The following is a 20,411-nucleotide window of genomic DNA, read 5'->3' on the forward strand; positions in this document are numbered from 1 at the left end:
TGCCGCTGATGGGTACCCAACGCTTCCCACTAAAACGGAGAAGGGGGGGGGGATGAAAAAAAAAAAAAAAACTTTCTGAGCGTTTCACATAATCTAAAGCAAGGTTAACAAAACTACACCCACGTGAGGAAGCTCAAACCCATCGCATGTTCTTCTGAGATCTTAATGGTAACGCGCCATACTTCTCCCTTTCAAGACGCGATTCTGCTTTCTTAGTGGCTTAAAGTGATTTATATGGTTGACTCCTTCACAAATAAACCAGAAAAGAAATTAATATTACATCCGGCCATGCTGCTGGCTGCCCCGAGTGGTTATGGCTCTGTGTTTTAAACCAAGCAGAGCAATAAGCGAAGGGACGGTGGGACGGGGAGGGCAGGGGTGGGCGCCCAGGTGCGTGGAGGATGGATGCACGGGGCGGCGGGGAGGGGGGGACCCCGAGCCTGGGCGTCTTCTTCCCCTTTCCCGGAGTCCTTAGCAAGGAGACGCTTTGGTTGCCTAGGGAACCAGCGGTAGTAAGAACTCTTTCGATTGGCCATGAGTTGAGATTTAAGGGGTGGGGTTCTGATACAGGGGTCCCACAGGCCACCTAGTAGTGGCTCGGCTGCCTGGGGGTGGGTGGGGGGAGCTCGGGAGTACCTGGGGGAAAGACGGCGTTTGGGAGGTCAGCACAGTCCAGGGTGCCGGGTGCAGGGGGAGTTCCAGCTGGCCACCCACGCCGCCTTCCGTGGAGTCAGGGAAGCATTCACAGCGTGGGAAGGGCTGGAAGCACCTTCTGGGACCAACAGACGCCCCACACAAGGGGCCTGTATGAAAGCCATCGGTCGACGCTCTACGCGTCCAAGGGATCCGTGCAGCCGGACCCCGGAAACACCGCCTGTAAAGCCGGAAAACACCTCCGTGCGTTTGGAGTCGTGCACAGTAAGGCAGCGAACGGGCCTCTCAGCAAACCACAAGAAGTCCGCATTAAGCCATCTGAGCAGCCCGGCCAGTTCACGACTCCAACTCGGGCGCAGAAGCCGTGTCCAATCCTCAGCCACCTGGCGGAGGCAGGGCCGTCCCCACATCCTCCACGTCCAAGTGCAAAGCGCTCTCGCCCGTAGCCTGGCTTGCACATGACGTCACGACTGTTGCTAGAAATCTCACCTCGCCTATGCATTGCATTTTATGGTTCCTGTGTTTCCAGATACAGAAGCTCAGCCAGTGAAACAGGCCCCGCGCGGCCTTCCTCCCACCCACCGATCGTTGATAACACGACGTTCAAAACAGGGAAAATGCACGGAAACCTCGGCGGGAGAAGGAAATGCGAGTTCTACGGGGCCCCTGGTATCTGCTTCATCCTCACGACGCCCTTCCTTGTATCTCCTGCCCACTCCGTGCCCCGTGTCACACCACGGTCCTGCTTCCTGCACAGAGCGGCCCATCGCTTCCCCACCACGGATTTCACCTGGCCTCACATCCCAGCAGCAGCCCAAGGACGATTCAGGGTCACAAGGTTTGGTGAGGAGGTCCTGGGGGGACCCTATAAGTTCTCAGGCAGTGGGGAAGCCCTGGGGAGGGAGGCCTCAGAGACCCCCCGCGCCCCTGCACACAAGCGGCACACGCTTAGCCGTGCCTCTCACAGGCCAGCAGCACCTTCTCGGGGCCCCCGGCACGACGCATCTGACTTCACTGGGTGCCACACACCCAATGACGAGAAAGATGCCCGGGGTCAACCCGGGGTCATGGTTAAACTAGTCCACGTTTCCCCGCAAAGGCTTGAATTCATTTCCAAGTGTTTCATCTGTTGAATGAATGAACTAACGCATGCACGAGCGGACAGGTGAAGAAGCGAGTGAATGCACAAAGGCACGCATCGGTGCAGGGTGGGGAGAGAAGGGAGGGCGAAGAGAGTCTTCAAAAAGTAATAAAGGCATAAATTAACGCGTCAAGGCAAAAATACATACGTAAATGAAAAAACACCTCCCGAGGGGATGGATGAACGCCACCGGTAGCTTTGTCCCGAGCACGTGTGCTCCCGCGCGCCCGCACGCCCAGCCAGCGGGACCTCAGAGAAGAAACAGTACGTGAGGTCTTTCTTGTCACGGGGTTTGGTCACCCATCCTTGGCTTCCTTCCCGTATCTCAAAGAACACGGACTCCCAGGGAGCCGAGTGGGGCGGCCCGCAGGACTGTGCACAAAGTCTCCCAGGCTCACGAGGGAGACGCGTGTCCCCCGCCTCCTGGCTGAACCTGGGGGATGAGAGAAGCCGGTCAGGTGTGTCTGACGCCTGCACCTCGGGCACACCCAAGTGGACAAGCCACACCATCCCCCGGGCTTCCGTTGCTTCATCCGCCCAACGGAGGTAACGCATCCAAAAGTGCGCAGCCCAGGGTCCGGCGCCAGGTAGCCCTCGACTGCGGCCGTCGTGGTCGAGCGCGCCGAGCAGATCTGCCCCCAGGCGGACATCCCGCCCTACCAGAGGTGCGGGGGGCCAGGCTCTCCGAAGCAGGGGACGAGACCGCAGGCACCCTCCTGACTCCCTTCGGCTACGTCCTCTACCAAGCTCCGTGATCTGCCTGGATGTGGACATTTTCTACTCAAAACGACGACCCAGAGTTCACCTTTGAGGTCTTTGCTCTTCTGCGGAACGTGGTCTCCTATCTACGGAACCGAGAACTTGGTCTCGACGGTGGTTTCTCAGCACTTCCTATAGCATAGTCCCCTTCCAGGGAGATCTTCCTGCGGGGCTGCCCAGCAGAGCCCGGGGCCTCCTCCCCTTCCTCCGGCTCTCACCGGCTCTCCTTGGAACTCCCGGGGTGCCGTAGAAGCCACTTTGAGGACGGTCAGGCTAGCACCCTCCGGATGGCCAGGGACCCGTTTCGTTACAACAGTCACGGTTACACGGGGGGACGCGTCCCGGATGCCTGGAGGTCAGCAGGCCCACGAGCCCACGCCGGGACGGTCATCAGCACCTCGTCAACCTGGTGTCGCGCTGCGGCCAGGCAGCTAGAGAGGTGCCTCCAGCCCGGATCAGCCACCGGCTCCTCTCTTCTGCTTCCGGCCCTGCCACTAATTCCGAGCGAGGGGCCAGCTCCCCTCGAGGCAGCCAGACTCAGACCCAGGCATGAGCCCTGGCGAAGACGACAGGCTTCTTGGGTCTGTGGCCCCTGTGGGCAGCTCAAGAGCTGCTGCCTCAGGCACGCGTCAGGAAAACGTGGACACCTGCGACCCTCCCCGAAACAAACTGGCCATAAGACCCCGTCAGAGGTCACCTCCCAGACGGAAGACGGGAACTCCTGCATTTCCCCCTTTCCTCCCATCTTAACTAGACGAGCGAATACCAGGCCCAAATCTCCATCACCTGAGTCCCACCCTCACCTGGCCACCCCTGCTTACACCTGTGCCGTTAACTAGCTGCGATTTTTTCTTAAAATGGACTCACAGGGCTCCTTAAATCAATGTGTTTCAAAGGGAAATTTTATATACCAGTGCCCTACATTTAAAAAAAAACAGTATTTATTTACTCCTCGCTTAATGTGTAAGGGAGGGTGTCCTGCTGTACCGACAGCCACGTTGAATCTGAAGTCACCTCCCGCCACGGGGGAGACAGTGCAGGGCGCGCCCAGGACGCACCAACTGCGGGGGAGGCGCCCGGGGGAGAATCCTCCTCCACCGCATTTGGACTCCAGCACCTAAAACCTGGCCGGGTCCCCGGGGTCCCGAGCTCTAAAGTGGGGGGTGACGGTAGCACCTGTCTAAAAGGTTGTTGCAAGAGTTGCATTAAGTGAGATAATTAACTAATGATTAATTAATTGAAACAACGTGCCCGGCACAGAGTTGGCCGCCGCTGCTGTTGTTACACCAAACGATCCGCCAGCAGGAGGGGGGTCTCACCTGGCCATCGATCACGTGTCCCCCACAGGACGTGGGCGCACAGACGCCGAGCCAGGCAAGCAGAGCGGCACGGGGGCAAGGCCAGGGGGTCCTCGCCCGGCCGCGCCACCAGCCCACCGTCAACCTCTGGAGTCTCTTCCCTTCATGCCTGGACGCTCCCAAGTGTACAGTCTGGGGATCAAACCCAGAGGCCATGGGGGAATTGAGTCCCCGAGGCCCGCACAAGGTGGATGACCACTTGCACCAGCTTCCCGGCTGTGGCAGGTGCTGGCGGCCCGGAGGGGGAGGGACACGAGGCCCAGCGTTGGCACGAAGGAGGCGCACGTTGGGTCCCCGGTCTGAGACCCACAGCTGGAGGAAGGCCTCGAGCGTGGGGCCTGGGAGCCATGGGCTCCGAGGGCTGGGCCGCCCCCCCGGACTCCTTCCCGAGTCCCACCCTGGCCTCGGCTCATGCCCTCCACGCTCCTCGCCCGCGGCCACCACCACCACCACATCGACACGTCCCCTTGAAAACTCCTGAAACGGTGCACGTGGGGGGGACCTGCCTCCTGCCTCCTCCCAGCCGCCCCCCCAGCACCCACGGGTGCCACCTCCTCGGGAGCGGAAGTTCATGCCTGGGTCCTGGGCGGCACCCGGTTTGTCCAGGAACAGGTCAGCACCTCCCAGGTTCTGCATCTAAGGGTCTGCCCTCCAGAGTCCAGCCGCTTCTCGGACACAAAGTAGATCGGCAGGAACTCCCTCGAAAACGTGGTGGGGACCCTGGGCCTGCGCCATGGCAAATCCACGCCAATCCACGCGAGCGTGTGGGAGCCTCCGCCCCACCGCCCTGAGGCTCGGGCCTCCCCTGGGTCCCCTGACGGCGACGCACGTGGCCCCTTCCCTCCTCGCCTGCAGGAGGGCGCCGGCCCCCGGGGCTGGGGCTCCCCTGGAGGAGGGAGGAGCGTGGGCTGAGGGTCACCTGCAGAGGCTCCCGCGGGCGCAGAGGTCCACTTGGGAGGCGGAAGCACGCGCTCCCTAAAACAGGCGATGTTGAGTGTCTGGGACGGATGGAGGGTATGAGGCCACGCTGCTCAGTCTGGCGGGCCCCTCGGACTCAGAAGGCCTCGTCCAGAAAGCTGCGTGGGAGCGCCGCTCCCGGGGGCGGGCACGCGTGGGGCTCCGGGCAAGCCAGTGCGCCGCGACCACGGAAGGGCTCGCCCGGCGCCCCACACGGGCCTGGCCCCCGGCCCCCCGGCCCCCGGCCGAGCCCACGGCCCAGCCCCTTCTTCAGCTACGTTCGGCCCGCTGTCTCGAGGAGAGCACACCAGCAAGGAACCAACAACGACAAAAATGTGCTTTCTCATTCCTCTGAGTCGTTCTGCTGGGCAATTTTACCGCACATTAGTTCAAAATAAGCTGCCAATGAAGCTGGATACAATTAAACTCATCCTGGAGCTTCTCCCTCAATAACCTGTGTCGGGTTGTTTTTATTCCCGTAAGGATCTCAGGTGCGGCGTTCTCTTGGGTTCAGACTTGCACCGCGTAGATGGTCCCGGCCTCCTCCTCCCGGGCTCAGGGCCTTGAAATGAGTTGCGTTTTGCGGTGAGCGTCACACCGGGGGGGTCTTTGTGGCCGTTTGTCCCTCCCTGTACCTGTACGGAGAGCACAGCGTAATGCTGGAACCTTCCGTAGTATAATCAGGCTCTAGAAAAACCGGGTGATTCCTAATTTAGCAGGAGCTCAGAACATTGCCCGATCCGCACCCCGAAGTCGACATTCGTTTGCCGGCACGGTTTCAGGAAAACACTTGTTTTAAAAAGGTGGCCTTGGGGATACCCGGGTGGCTCGGGGGTTTAGCGCCCAGGGCGCGATCCTGGGGTCCCGGGATCGAGTCCCGCGTCAGGCTCCCTGCATGGGTCCTGCTTCTCCCTCCGCCTGTGTCTCTGCCTCTCTCTCTCTCTATGTCTATCATAAAATAAATAAATCTCAAAAAAATAAAGAGATAGCCTCCGTGGACGGGCCGAAGTGACTCGCTTTAGGGCGGCACAAGCGAACTCGCCTCGAGAGCAAAAATAACGTGCTATCGTAATTTGATTATAACAAAAAAATCAAACGTGCTACGTTGTAAGCAAACAATAGGGATTTTTGTGCGACTAAACATTTTTCTGGCTATCTGACCATGATTTATACAACCAAAATGATAAATCTAATCCCATCACCGGTAGATCAATTGCAGGTATAACAGATAAAACCTGAATAAATCATCGTATCACTGTATTGGAAGCACAAACAGCAGATAGAGAAGAGGGGGTCAGGCTTTAAGCTGAAATCTGTTTCCAGGCATTCCAAGGACAATTTGCAGTGGAGAAGTTCAATGTATACATAAAGTCATCTGATCCAAATATGCTAATGATTTTTATTGGTCAAATCTTAAAAGTGAGGTTTATTTTTATGAGTCTGCATTAATTAACCCAGCATGTACTATCTTTCAGACTATCTTGCCAGGGACTTTCATTTAAACATGTTTATTGTGAAATGTTTGCATTCTCCGCATTCGTGGCCCACACACAGATTATTTCATACTTTCCTCTGGAGCACTTAGAAAAGTTAAAAGGAGTTATTGTTTTTGATTAATGCCATTTTGGGCAGTTAAAAAAAAAAAAAAAAAAGGAGTTCCAAATCCTAGCTCTGCATAAATTCTTTGACATTAAAAACAATCTCTTTTGCAAGTTCCACTGCCCTGAGATATGGGGGCGGGGGGGGAGGTGGGGGACCCGGGGTCTGTCTTAGTGGCCGGGCCTAAACGGAGCCTTATTATTAACCTCGGTGTTTGCACGAACTCCCGCGGAATAGCAACGGGCCGATGGGAAGCAGCTATCAATCACGGAAGGAGAGGCCGCGGGCTCGGGGCCGTGGCGCGGTGCCGCGCAGATGGGAGTCCTAAAGCCTTGCCTGTCATCTTTTGATTAAGAAAAGGAAATGATTTCACTAAAAAGATATTCCCTCTTGTGTTGTTTTGTTTTAAGTGAGTTTGTACTTTCCACCAAACTGGACATATTTATTGAGACTCATAAGTTACTTCACGATCACCAACATCACTGCAATCTCAACAAACTATTTTTTTCCTTGCCAATTATCCAAATATCATAACTATAAAATATCTTAAAACATTCTCCATACTGTAAACATCTTAGCTACAAAGCTTTGAGTGTAAACAGTATGATGCATCAGAATGGTTTTAAGCGATGTTATAAAAACTGCTCTTAAAAACTAAACAAAAATGTAAAGCTTCCATCTGCTTTATGATTTTTTTCCACTGCTGAACGGCTGCTGTGTGCCAGTTCACTGAACCATGGCTTGCTAAAGAGATTTCTGGGGTCACAGATTGAAAAAACAAAGAGCACGTCTTTAATGGTGGGATTTTTTTTTTTTTTTTCTCAAGTCTTCCTGACATGGCTGGAACCGAATTAAGTGCGCGGCGGCGGGAGAAGGCTCGCGGTGCCTGTTGCAAAAGTAACCCTCCCTCCCAGACACTCTCCTTCTAGAAGGGATGTCATTTCCGCAATTACCTTAGGTTTTGCGGTGACTGTCTATCGGCGACCTCAATACGCTCTTACTTCCTCGCAGAATTTTCTTTGGGGCCCTGCACGCACGAGTTAAAAATAGACAGCAAATGGCACGGCGCGGGAAAGGGCTCGGGCTTATTTTTGTGTACGGTCGCAGGTACGAGGCCGTGACAACCTAGAGACTGCCGCCTCCCCTCTGCTCCCGGGGGACGCCAGGGTCCCCGGGGACGCGAGGGTGCCTGGGCAGCTGAAAGACCCCTCGAAGATGCGACAGGGAAACTGTCCTTCCCTGGGAGGGTCCGTCTCGGATGCACGAGGGGCAGGGAGCTGGAGGCGGTGCAGGGGATCCATCCCGGAGCTCTGACGACACTGCAGCCCGCGGAGGGGAGGGGGACGGAGATGCTGGGTCCAGTGCAGTCTCCCATCAGGGACGGCACTGCCGCCCCAGATGCGTCCCGGAGGGCCCCTTAGCACCTGCCCTCGTCCCCTGAGGCCACCTCGGACCAATAACCTCCAGTGTGACCACAGGCTTTGGGCTTCCTGCGCAGGCGAGCTGGCCCCTGTTCCCCCCGAGCGGGAGCTACTTGGGCCTGGGGTGCGTGCGGGGGTGTCTGAATGTCTCCTGCCCCAGGAGAGGCTCGGAGTGAGGGAGACAGTGCATCAGCCCCTCAGCCGGGTGTGACCAGAGGCCCCTCTTCCCGCCGCTGCCCCTTAGGGGAGCAGATGCTCCTGGAGCGGGGACAGGGCGGGTAGGGTCGCCCAGGGCCTGGGGCCGGTTTGGCTGGGGGTCCGGCCGCCCTTCCTGGGGTGACGGACGCACATGAGACCACATGCACTGGACTCATGCAGCTTGCAGCCCCGCGGACCCCAAGGTGGGAGTCCTGAGGCCTACGCAGACGTCCAGAGCAGGGGAGGACCCCCATCCACAGGGCCCCCTCAACCCCGTCCCACTCCTCTCTGCAGCCTCCCGCCCATGTCCCAGGGCCCCTCCCTCCACCCCACAGCTCAGAGGCCTTACAGGCCTCCCCTGGGGCCCGCCCGGCTCTGTGAGCGGCTTCGAGGCTCCAAGGAGGAAGCCTGCTCGGGGCTAGGGCCCCTCACCCGGACCTGGTAAGGCCAACACGTCCTGAGCAGACCTGTGCCCAGGGCTGAACAAGGTCCTGGGGTGGCCCCCGAGGCCAGAGGGCACTGCAGGGGACAGGGGGACCCTTGGGACGCAGACCTGACCCCACACTGTCCCCTCTCCCGAGGCGCGCACACCTCCCCCGAGCATCACGCCGGAGAGCCCCCCGACGGCCGCACACGGTCCGCGGCCGCTGCCCGGCCCCACACGCCCTTCTGGGTGCCCCCCACCCCCAGCCCCTGGTGCGTCCAGAGCCCAACCCCGGCCCAGGCCGCACGGCGGGCCCGACGTCCCGGTGGCCGGAGCCCGAACATCCCCCAGCCCGTGGGCCCCGCGGGTTGGCGAGATCCTGCGCGCATTCCAAATTTAAATCTGGGACGCTCTCCCCTTTCCTCACGGCTCCAGAACACGGGGGAGGCATCTGCCTGGAAACAGCTGTCACCCGAAGGAGGAGGCGGCACACGCAGCTCTCCCGCGAGCACCGCCGTCAGAGCCACACATCAGCCAGGGTTACTTAGCTACGGAGCTGGGCGGCCTGGGGGGGACAGCACGGCGGCCCCACGTCCTCACGCGCGGGCGCCCCTCGGGCCGGGCACCCCGCTTCATCGTAGGGCGACTGAGGCTGCGAGAGGTCACGCACCCTGCTCAAGGTCGCACAGCCACTCCTCGGGCGACACGGGTCACAGTCCTGAGCATCGGAGCCCACGGTCACCAGCGGCTGATAATGCTGGCCGTGGGCGGGCTCGCGCCCTCACCCCGAAACGCTATCAGACGGGCAGGTGAGGCGTTTGCCCGAGGCTGAGTCCCCAGGAAGTGGCAGGACTAGGAGTCGAGGCCCGGCTCTCAGGCTCCCCGCCACTAAGCCACCTGTGGGTCGTCGATGCCACCGTCATCACCAGGGCAGCCGAAGGGCAACCCCGGGGTCTCGCGGGAGCCCGGACGGTGCTCAGTTCCTTCGCAATATTTAATTTCTATCGTCCCCTTTATCCCCAAAACACAGATACCGGGAAAATAAAGAGGCTCGGGGATGCGCCACCTTCCGAAGGTCAACCCGTTGAACTGCAGCAGGTGGGAGGGGTGGCTGGGGGCGGGGGGGGGGCGAGACCCCGGACCCCGCCTCGGCCGCGGCGGTGCCCCAGCCAGGATCGGGAAGGGGGTCTCACAGCAGGAGCGGGGACAAGCGCTGGCGTGTCGTGCTCGCCGCCGCGCGAGGGACGCTGCTGGGACCCGCGGCTGTTGCCAACCCGTGCGTACTGCTCGCCGAGGCTAATCTCGATTGCGACGAGGGTTTACACTAAGTCTAGAGAGAGGAGGGGGGCCAAGCCCAGATCTCCAGTTCATGCAGACAGCGGTAGGAGGCACGACAAACACTGACCATATTTAGGAGAAGCCGGGAGACTGGGGGCGCCAGCCGTTCGGCTCAGCGGCCCGACTCAGTGGGCCAAGCCGCCCGGCGGGGCGCGTCCAGCGCCAGGCCCGGCCTCCCTGGCGGTGCGGAGCCACAGGCAGGGGTTTCCATCAGTCCCCTTCAGGGTGGTCCAAGCTCCATCGTGGAGACTAGTTCCCGGGGAGGGAGGGGGGCAGAATCACAAGGGAGTCACCGAGGTCCCCAGGACGAGGCTGCAGGCACAAGACCCAGGAGCCAGGGGCCGCACGGCCACCCGCCCTTCCCGAGCTCCCACGGCTCGGGTACAGACGGCATGAGAAACGCTGGCGGGTCAGGCTGCACTTTCCTCGAACTAATCACTAATGAAGTTTGGGGTGAGCTATTTTGAAAGCAGCCCACACAGCATAACCACACGCCGTCATCAGCTGCGATCCTCAAATGCAATTTCATTCATAATTAAATATGAAAAAGCCACCACCTTAAAATAACATCAGGGGTCACAGCTGAACTCCCCGGCCCGGGCGCTGGCCTCCGCTGACCTCGCCGAGACGCTCCCCACCACGTCCCGGGTGCAGGCACGCAGCCTCCTGCAGCCTCCCGAGTCCACCTCGCCGCCCGGACGCGCCCGCGGGCCGCCTCCAGGCCTCCCCGCCGCCCCCCGCTTCTGTGCACGCCCCGCTCCCAGCCAGCGGGGCCTCGAAGGGCAGCCCGAGCGCCGTGGCTCCGGAGAAACCCCGACAGGCCAAGGCTCGTGGGCCCGCGGCCAGCCACTGAACTCCACGGCCGTGGCCTCCACCATCCCTCGGGCAAGACTGCCCTGGCTCCCCGCTTGGCTTCCAGGCGCCCTTCGCATCCCGCCCATGGGTCTCCCATTCATTCATTCATTCATTCATTCATTTGCACTGCTTCCGGGGAGCACCTGCCGCGTGCCAGACGCCCAGAGAGCAACGCGAATGGTCAGACTTGGTGCTTGGCCTCCAGGAGGGCACCTTGCAGAGACACAGATGGGAAACCCAGCAGTGAGCACGCGGTGGGTCCCTGTAGCCAGACGCGGTCCGCCACGCTCGGGCCCTGCCCCACGCTCATACTGGAATCTAAACCAGTGTGGGACACAGTCGGGGCTGGCCAGCCCGTGTCCCCTTGTCCGTCCACGGCTCTGCCCCTGGGTAGAGGAGCTCCTGGAGCCACACTGAGGGGGGATTCAGTCGGTGGGGACAGTCCAAGTGGGCAGGTGTCAGCCCTCCCCGGGCTCCGTGGGCCACTGGCTGGCCCGATGCTGGGCGGCGGTGGCAACGCTGGAGGGGACCCGTGGAGGACTAAGGCAGAGAATAAGGCCACACCCGAAGCCCAGGTGGTCAGTGCACAAGCAGAAATGCTTCCAAGACCACAATCCAGGGGCAGCGCCCGCGAGGAAGACTGCGTCCACGTGCAAGGACCGCCCGGGGTGCTGTACGGGAAGTGGCCCCCCAGCCTCAGGGCACGTGTCGGCCGAGAGGAGAAGGGTGTCCCCCGAGAGTCGGGAGCCCAGAGGCGACGGAGGAGCGTCCAGGCTCTGGGAGGGAGGCCGATGACCAGACACCCATCGCTACCGACCGAGCACTTGCTGGGGCCAGGTGGGGCCAGCTCGCAAGGAGGGGCTGGGGGGGGCCAGGCTTCCAGGAGCTCACGGACCCCAGCCGAGAGGAGAGGCCGCACTTGGGGGCCAGACAGGATGTGTACCTGGCGGGAGGTGGCGGCGAGCCAGCAGCTTCATTCCTGAGACCCACCGTCTCACTGAGCCCCGCTGCCTTCCATGCACAAGGGTCCAAGGGGTCAAGTGACATGTTGGGGGCCACACGGCCAACACTGGAACCCGTGACCAGCTCCCGAGGCCGCTCCCTTCTCGGTTTCGCTAACCTGTGCACGCTCCGGCCTCCGCTGTTCCCTCGTGGCTTCCTCGTGTCCCACGTGCCCTACGGAGACCTCGCGGTCCTCACCCTGAATCTCATGCAGGAGGGGACGGGGCCGAGGGGACCGTGACCTCACCGTGACCTCCCCGCCACGACTAGGGAAGCGCCTCCTCCTAACCTGCTGTCACGCCCGCACGCCCTGACCCTGCTCCGGTCCTCGCGGCCCCACCTGGTCCTCTAACGCTCACCTGCCACCCGGGAATTTGCTTAGAATCCCGAAAGAGAAAGACGGGCTTCGGGGGCCGGCAAGTTCACTCGTGGACTTCCTGAGGACTCCGCGGACAAGCTTTTATGAACGTCTTTCTCCATCCCTCCCCGAGCACCGCGCGGCCCTGGGTCCAACTTGGATGTCAGTGTCCACACCCAAACCGTCGGAATTATGACTCCACATAAAGGGAAGAGAATGTTCTGGAACCCCAAGCCCTCACTGCCAATTGGCTAAGCTGCTGCTTTTTCTGGTTGCTACCGCACTCAAATGCACGCACGGCGCTCTCGTTTTATTGAAAGTTGTGGGTCTGTCACCAATCATGTCCATCAATAATCAGCAGATTAGCAGCCTGCTTGTGCAGACACTTCTATTTTCAACCTGAAGGGTGGTTTGGGGGTTTCTTTTAAATTTAACTATCCTCATTAAGGATTCATAGCACACCAAAAGAGCGATGTTTTTTTAAAAAAAAAAAAAAATCATCTTTGCAGAGAAGGAATATCAGCAAAAATAATCACTATTCCAGGCTCAACAATGAGTCCCTAATGAGGACAGCAGTCATCAGTTAAATAAACATATCATTAGGGTGAGAATGGATGTGTCAACACAGACACAGTCCACTAATTTGGGGGTGGGGAGGTGGGTCGTCTGTGGTTAGTCTCGGTGGGGTCCGGCGGCGGGGCGGGTGCGTCTGGGGCAGAGTCATAGGTCACCTTTCAGAGGTAGGGCTCAGGGTGTGGCGAGGTCAGGTCAGGTCAGGTGGGAGCTCCCGATGGGACGCTGCCCTGGGCATCAGGCAGGCCTGCAGCAGCGAGCAGGCTTTACCCAGAAAAGTTCCAGAAAGCTCCAGAGGGAAGGCCGACGATAAGGAAGACAAGAAGAGGAGCCTCTGAGCCCGAGGACCCAGGGCCGTGCTGTTCCCAGAGCCCAAGCCCCACCTGGGCGGCCACAGGATCCCGGGGTCCTCCGTGAGGATTTCCAGACTCTCCGGGGTGCACCGTCCTCTAGAGAGGAGGCTGGGGCGCAGGCCGGGGAGGGGAGGCTGCATCACGGAAGCAGGCTCGCTCTCCCCAAAGACTGCGTACCTCCTGCGCGTCAGGCAGCAAGCCAGGTGCCAGCCTACAGCAGGGACCGGGGCGCATTCGGCCCCTTCCGTCACGGGACTTAAATCAGGGGGGTGGGGGGGGGACGGGAGCCAAATTAGGATGATCCCAGGACGTCAGAACGTGTTATAGAGGGAACCAACGGGGTGAGGGACAGCCAGAGGCCGGGAGGCCGAGCAAGGCCTTTCTGAGGAGCGGACATCCGAGCCAAGGCCTCGGGGAAGGATGGTTCCAGCAAAGGAGCAGAAGGGCAAGAGGAGGAAGCGGGGCGGAGGCTAAGGGTGAGCGGGCCACGTGCGGTGTATGTGCACACGCGCCAGGGGCCGCTCCTCTGAGAAGGACCGGGGGGCAGGCGTCGCCGGTACGGCTCGTGGCCAGGAAGCTCAGGGGCCGAGGCTCAGCCATGGGGGCCGGTGAGAAGCAAGGGAACGGCGGGGCACGGAGCGGCCTCTCTGGAGGGCGAGGCCTGGGGAGCAGGCCCGGGGCCGCCGCACGCCTGTCACCGTGGAGTCGCGGACCCCAGCCGCCCCACGCTGCTACTTGGCAAAGTGAGACGCACGCCACGATCACAGACCAGGCGCTGATGTGAGCACCTGAGGCCGCAGCTCTGCCAGGTGCCCGTGACGGAAGGGGAGGAGGCCGGGGCACACGGAAGGGACAGGAGGGGCGGACGTGACCTCGCAGCGGGGGAGGATGAGCAGGACGGCGGGGACGGGGCAGCGAGGCAGCCGTGACAGTCGAGGGCCCACGGAAAGCGAGTTGGAAGACAAGGCAGCGGCGGGGAGAAGGGAGGACGGCGGAGGCCACCCCTCAGGGGCCGTGGGCTGGACGGCCAAGGTCAAGTGGAAGGGAACTTGCCGGAGATGAGAAGGTGAGGGGAGCAGAGACCTCCAGACTCTTGGGCAACGACCGCGGCCGACATCCCTGCAGGAAGCCCCCGAGAAGCGCGGCCCGGGAACTGCGGAGCCCAGACGGCTTCCTGCCGACGCCGAGCCGCAACCTCCAGGGGAACGAGGGCGCGCACGGTACCACGGGGGCCACCTCACAGGAAACGGCGCTCCGTCCAGGGGTGGCCAGGAGTTCCTGGGTCCCCGACCTCCGTCTGATGTTCCCAGTCCGTTGCTGGGAGAGCAGGACGCGCCGAGACCTCCAGCTCTGAGCCCCACAAACCTCGGGAACTACGCTCAAGCACGGGCCCCACTGACCCTCAGGTCAACCTCCGCCGGGCCGGAAGCCCTGGGGCCCTTGAACGGGCTCACCTGCACGCCTGGAAGATACCTGGACACCTGCTTCTGACCCCTTCTGATCCTGAGAGAGCCCCAGCCTCCAGGGGCTGCGTCCGAGGGCAGGTGAGGGTCCGTGAGGCCCGCCCACCGGGTTGTGTCACAGGCACCGTCTCCGGGCACCCAGAAGTCAACCCGGGGAGCCCTCCCAGGTACGCCTCCTGGAAACAGGAATCTAGGGCCCGGAGCGGCAGCACCACTCTTCTAACCCTATTCAGGGGGCAAAGCGAGGCCTTGAGTCAGGCCTCACAACTCCCAGCTGCAAAGCCAAGGGCCTTCTGGGTCCCTCGGGCCACCCCCAGCCCAGAATCCTGCAAGGCGGGTACGAAGCTAAAACGCCCCCAACCAGCCTGCACCCGCAAGCCCCAGCGTGCAGCAAACTGACACCAAGAGTGGGTTTCGCCCCAGTTCTGCGACTTCTGCCCGAGATGCTTACGTTACTGAATTTATTTTAATATAATACCAACGGCCACACACTTGAGTACGATCAGATGTAGAACAATTAATATTTAACATGTGGGCACCCGGAGCCTCCTGGCAGTGTGATCAATAAGGTATGCAACAGGGGTGCCTGGGGGACGCAGCCCGTTAAGCACCTGCCTCCAGCACAGGTCATGATCTCGGGGGTCCTGGGACCCAGCCCCGCGTCGGGCTCCCCATCTCCCTCTGCCCCACCCCCAGCTCATGCTCTCTGTCTCTCTCAAAAAATAAATAAAATCTTTTTAAAATAAACTATGCAATATATTACTATTTACCCAACTCGGAAAAAATGGTGCTGCTGCTGCTGCTGCTGGTGCTGGCGGTGGCGGTGAGGGTGGTCACGACTGAGCCGCAGCCGTGGATACGGACGCCTCCTGGACCCCAGGCCCACGACGGAGTGCTCTCCAACACAGCATCTCACGTAAGTCATGAGATTACAAAACATCAGCAAAAACACACCATTCTGCAATATTTTGGTCGGTTCAACGCCATCGATAGTTTTCAAAAAACCAAGGAGCACGGTTCAATAACACTGAGATCGATTCTGATTTCTCTTCAGAAATTTGATAGAGAAAGTCTCTCCCTCAAGGGCAGACCCCAGTAAGTTAAGTCACGCCCCAGAGCAGAATATCCTGCTGGCAATAAATCTGCATTTAAAAGGTGTGGGTTTTCATGGGAATATTGATGACCTGGGAACTGAGAGCAGCAGACGGACCGACCGGGGCGGCTGGACGGGCAAGAGGGCCCCGTAACGTTTTGCGTGCGTCCTGCCCTGGTTCTTCCAGGGTCCGTGCACAAGACAGCTCCAGCAAGTACTGCTAAGGGTCATAAATCAGGCGCCTGATAAAAAAAAATAAATATTTAAAAATAAATAAATCTGAAATGTGATTTAATCCCCACCTCGACAGATGTCTTACTGTTATGGCTTGGTCCCCCTTTACAGAACAGAACCCCATGAAGGTAACCCCCGTCGAGCTTCCGCCTATGAGCAGAGAGTCTGCTAACCTCCCCATCTCCTATTCCCTGGCCCCTCGCCTCCGAAATTCCAACCGAGCATTTTTTTTACTCAAAGGGCAAAGTTGGACTAGGATTATGCGTGTTTTCCGTGCAAAGGATATGTTTTTCAACAAGCAGGACCACATTCCTCTGAAGCCAAAATATTCTCTGTAAGCTGATTGCTCCGGTCCCCTCGGACTTTCCTCAATAAGGCTCTGTTCTCCGGGCCTGCGGGCGTGTGACCGTGCGCTCGGGTGGGGCCCCCCCATACAGGTTTGTCTACGGAGAGGCCGCGGATGCGCCTCGGCCCGGCCCTTCCCGCGGCCACGGGGCCTCTCACACGAAGCTGCCCACATCACAACCTTGGGAAGGCTGATCCATCTGCAACCCCGATCCATCTCTGTAAGCGTGAGACGGGGTCCCCTGGGTAAGAGCCTACGGTCTTCACTCCCATAGCTTGGTCCCAACGGCGCCCCAACATTCTGTCCTCGTCCGGGGGGGGGCATGGAAGGAGGCGAGAGGGAGCACGGGACGCACAAGCACAAGAGCAGAGCAGCCGAGGTTCCTAAGTCCCCCGGGATGCTCTTGGGGCTCTACAGGCCACCGAACTATATCCAAAGTACGCCAGACACCCGGCGAGATTGGCTCCAAGAGCGGCGGCAAAATCCTAAGGGAACCCGGGCTCCACATCGATGTCCACCCAACAACCTGCCCAGAGAAAGGCACGCTTGGGGTCCGGCAAGCATCTCTCCCTCCTCCAGGGAGGACTCGCCGGATGAGACCTTAAGCTGAAGCGCACGTGTACAAGTAACCATTTGCACGACAAAACGGTTCTGGGGGTACGTGAGCGACTAGCCGAGGCCGTGTGGACGGCCCGAGGATGCATCACCATTTGTTGAGTGAGCGACGGGGAGAGCCCGGCGAGCCAGAGAGCAGAACCCCCGCTGGGCCCCGGGGCAGGTGCGGAGCGGCCCAGGCCCACGGAACCCCTTCCTCAGAGCACACGAGCTCATCACTGGTGCCTCTTCGGGGTCCTGGAGGGTTTGCGGCCACAGGGACACAGCCCCATGGAGGAGGTGAAATTGCCCCCTGCAGCCGCAGCCCGAGGGCAGGCTCTACGGGTCTGGCCTCCTTCGTCCAACCCTCCGGGCACCCCCATCCCCAGGGGGGCTCCCGGAAGCCCTCCCCTAGGTCAGTGTCTGACGGACGGTCATCGCCCTAATTCTACGCAGGCGGCTCCCACCGTGTGCCAGGCGCTTGGACGGGTCCTCCACCTGCATCACGTCATTTCCTCCGCACCAACCCCACAAGGGGGTCCTACTGCCACCCTCACCTGAGAGGCGGAGGGGCCTGCCCACCCCTACGAGTCACGGAGGCCCGAGGAGCCGGGGCCCACACTGCCCACCAGCACCCTGACCCTGGGACGCCACGCGGGTCGTCTGAGCCGTGCCCTCTGCGCTAGGAGGAGTTCGCCGGCTGATACAAACCTCAGGGTCACCGCGATCCCCGATGCCACCCGGCGGAGGACAACCCCTGCCACAGGCGGGAGGACGGGGGCCAGCGTCTGGGAGGCGGGAGACGGTGATCTGAGGACAACCGAACACAGGCTCGAGACGCGAACGCCTCGGGGGGCTCGAGACGCGAACGCGCACCCAGTTCACCAAAGCTGCCCCCCAAGGAAGGGGGCGCGCACCACGTGCAGGTCTGACTCCCGAACAAAGCCCGCCGAGGAGGCTGGGGGAGTAATTACAGCATGCAAATGTCATGTGATTTTTGTCACTGATCTTTTAACATGCATAGCCGGGTTCATGTGTCTCCAATTCAAAATCCCAAATTGAAGACTTATGTGGAGATAATTATAAGCGAAAATCGAACGCAGGCCTGGAAAACACCCCACTTTCCTCATAAAGTAACTGCACGCCGAGGAGAGCCTGGATTCCCGGAGGCACCGGCCCGGGCTGGACCACACCGGGGGCTCGGCCTCCCCCATCTCGCCTGCACCCCAGGCCCCCCCGGGTCCCCCGGGGCCGGAGAGGACAACACTCCTCCCACACTCGCTGCGGCAATAACGCATCTTTTAACTAAAAGCTGTCGGGGAACAGGAGATTAAGATTGCGTAACGGGGGAAAGTGCTGTTTTGTTTTTCCAAATAGCTGAGCTGAGAAAAAAAAAAAAAAAAAGAGTCGCGTGTCTTCCAAGGGCCACGTGTACAGGGTCGTCGCAGGTGCGCCCGAGACGGCAGCGGCCACCGGGTCACCGGGCCACCAGCTCACGCACAGCAGCCCTGGCCCCTCTGCTCCGAGGCCGGCAGCGAGCACCTTTAAGAGGATCCCGAGGAGAAGCCGGAGGGCCCCGCCGACCCCCGCACTATTAAATCTTTTTAAAATGTAATCTTCAGGGGATTTCGGCCGTAAATAAAGAACACGCCACATGTAAAAAATAAACTTACACTCATGACTTCATGCGTGACCCCGGGTTCAATTTCTGTTTGTGATTTAGCCGAGGGGAGACGAGGCAGCCGCTCAGTCCGCAGCGGGAACGCCAGCCCACTCCTCGGCGGGAGCGGCCACCCCGGGGGCGCGACCCCGACGGCCACGGGGCCAGCAGGTGGCACGCGGGGCAGCCGGGCACCTGGGACCGAGGCTTGGCTCACCCCCCGCCCCCCTCCGGGCACAGCTGGACGCCGTGTTCACTGAGGACAACCGGGCCGGGCCTTTCCGGGACTCGCTTCCACCCAGGCCATGTCCGCAGAAGCGGAGCCTCTGGGGCCGGTGCGCAAGACTCCGCGCCCCTGACCCCCTCGCCGGCCGGGGGTGCGGGACCCCCACAGTCTGCAGGCGCCCACGCCTACGCCGCCCTTACCGCCCTGCAGCGCTCGCCGCTCGGCCTTCCCAGGCCCCGCGTAGCCACCGGCAGGACAAAGCGGAGGCGAGGGCCTGTTTCCCATTTTACAGATGAAGACGCCGCTCGAGGAAGCCCCGCAGCCGGTTACCAGCCGCTCACCTTGTGGCCACGTGCCAGCCCCTCCCCGCCCAGGTCCCAGGCCCAGTGTCCAGGCCGAGGGTGCCCACTGGCCCCAGGGGTGGGGGTGAGAGCCACGCACAAGTCACCTCCAACCAAGGCCGTCTTCTGTCCTCCGGGGACGGCGGAGGGCGAGGGAGCGAGGAGGGGGGACATATGTGCGAGTTCACACCAGCCCCCCGCAAGAAAACCCTCACTGCCAAGCCAACTGCTACCCTCTGTGGGTTAGGAAGGCACGAACCCTGACACCAGAAAGTTTTCCCAAGTCCGAGGAGCTGATGCGTGTGAGTCGAGGACGAGAGCACTGCTCCCTGCAGGACTCGGGGCAGACGTGCCCCCCGCCCCGGGCCTCCTTTCCTGCGTGCACAGCAGAAGAAGGTATCACTAGGACTGCTGTCCACCACGAACCCTTGGGGTGAACCAGCCCGTTGGGAAGCACTAGAAGGAGAGAAGGGATTTTCTGGAAGAAGTCGTGGTAGATATAAATGTGTCAGGAGGAAGGAGCTCTGACCGGGTGGGGGGGTGCGGCCAACAGGAAGTGGCCACCGACGTTATTGTCAGGGAGCCCCCCGCCTGAATCTCTCCCTGGACTATGAGGGCAGGCATGGGCTGCACTGTGGAGATGCCCCTGACATGATGGACAGTGGAGGGATGAGGGAGGGATGGGGGAGGGATGCAGGGGTGGGTGGATGAGGGGATGGGTGGAGGGATGAGGGAGGGATGGGGAGGGATGGAGGGGAGGGATGGAGGGAGGGAGGGAGGGGTGGGTGGATGGAGGGATGGATGGAGGGATGAGGGAGGGATGGAGGAGAGGGATGGAGGGAGAGATGGGGAGGGATGGAGGGAGGGATGGAGAGGAGTGAGGGATGAAGGAGGGATGAGGGGAGGGATGGAGGGAGGGAGGGATAGGTGGATGGAGGGATGGATAGAAGGATGAGGGAGGGATGAAGGAGAGGGATGGAGGGAAAGAAGGAGGGATTGAGGGAGGGATGAGGAAGGGAGGGAGGGATGGGTGGATGGAAGGATTGATGAAGGGGTGAGGGAGATATGGAGGAAGGGAGGGATGGATGGATAGAGGGATGGGTGGATGGAGGGAGGGATGGAGGGAGGGATGGAGGGAAGGAGTGATGAAAGGATGGAGGGATGGATGGGTGGATGGACTGAGGGAGGGAGGGAGGGAGGGAGGGATGGGTGGATGGAGGGATTGATGAAGGGATGAGGGAGGGATGGAAGGATGGAGGGGTGGGTGGACGGATGGATGGAGGAAGGGATGGACGGCTGGAGAGAGGGATGCATGGAGGTGGAGGGAGTGATGGACAGACGGAGGGATGGAGGGAGGGATGGAAAGGGAAAGATGGCCGAGGGTAGGTGGGCCAGGGGTGGGTGAGTAAACAAAGGGAGAGGCTGGGCAGACGGACGGAGAGGGGGACAAGGGCAGGGGAGATG

At 60.6% G+C, this 20,411-nt stretch overlaps 1 protein-coding gene across 8 annotated transcripts in view; it reads right to left on the bottom strand.

Annotated features, from left to right (window-relative positions):
- ZNF536 (zinc finger protein 536) overlaps positions 1–20,411 on the bottom strand; it is a 430,505-nt gene that overhangs the window by 318,029 nt on the left and 92,065 nt on the right. The window contains exons 1-2 of one of the 8 annotated variants that reach the window (XM_072782881.1): positions 12,066–12,266; positions 1,944–2,228 (exon numbers count right to left, since the gene is read on the bottom strand). The exons of 4 other annotated variants lie outside the window; for them this stretch is intronic. The gene's annotated coding sequence lies outside the window, so the exon portion shown is untranslated. Of the gene's footprint in view, positions 1–123; positions 278–1,943; positions 2,229–12,065; positions 12,267–20,411 lie in introns of those variants that run through there. 3 more of the 8 variants (XR_012010111.1, XM_072782877.1, XM_072782910.1) reach the window with 3 other exon arrangements.

Source organism: Canis lupus, chromosome 1 (assembly GCF_048164855.1).
Source record: "Canis lupus baileyi chromosome 1, mCanLup2.hap1, whole genome shotgun sequence".
Lineage (NCBI taxonomy): Eukaryota > Metazoa > Chordata > Mammalia > Carnivora > Canidae > Canis > Canis lupus.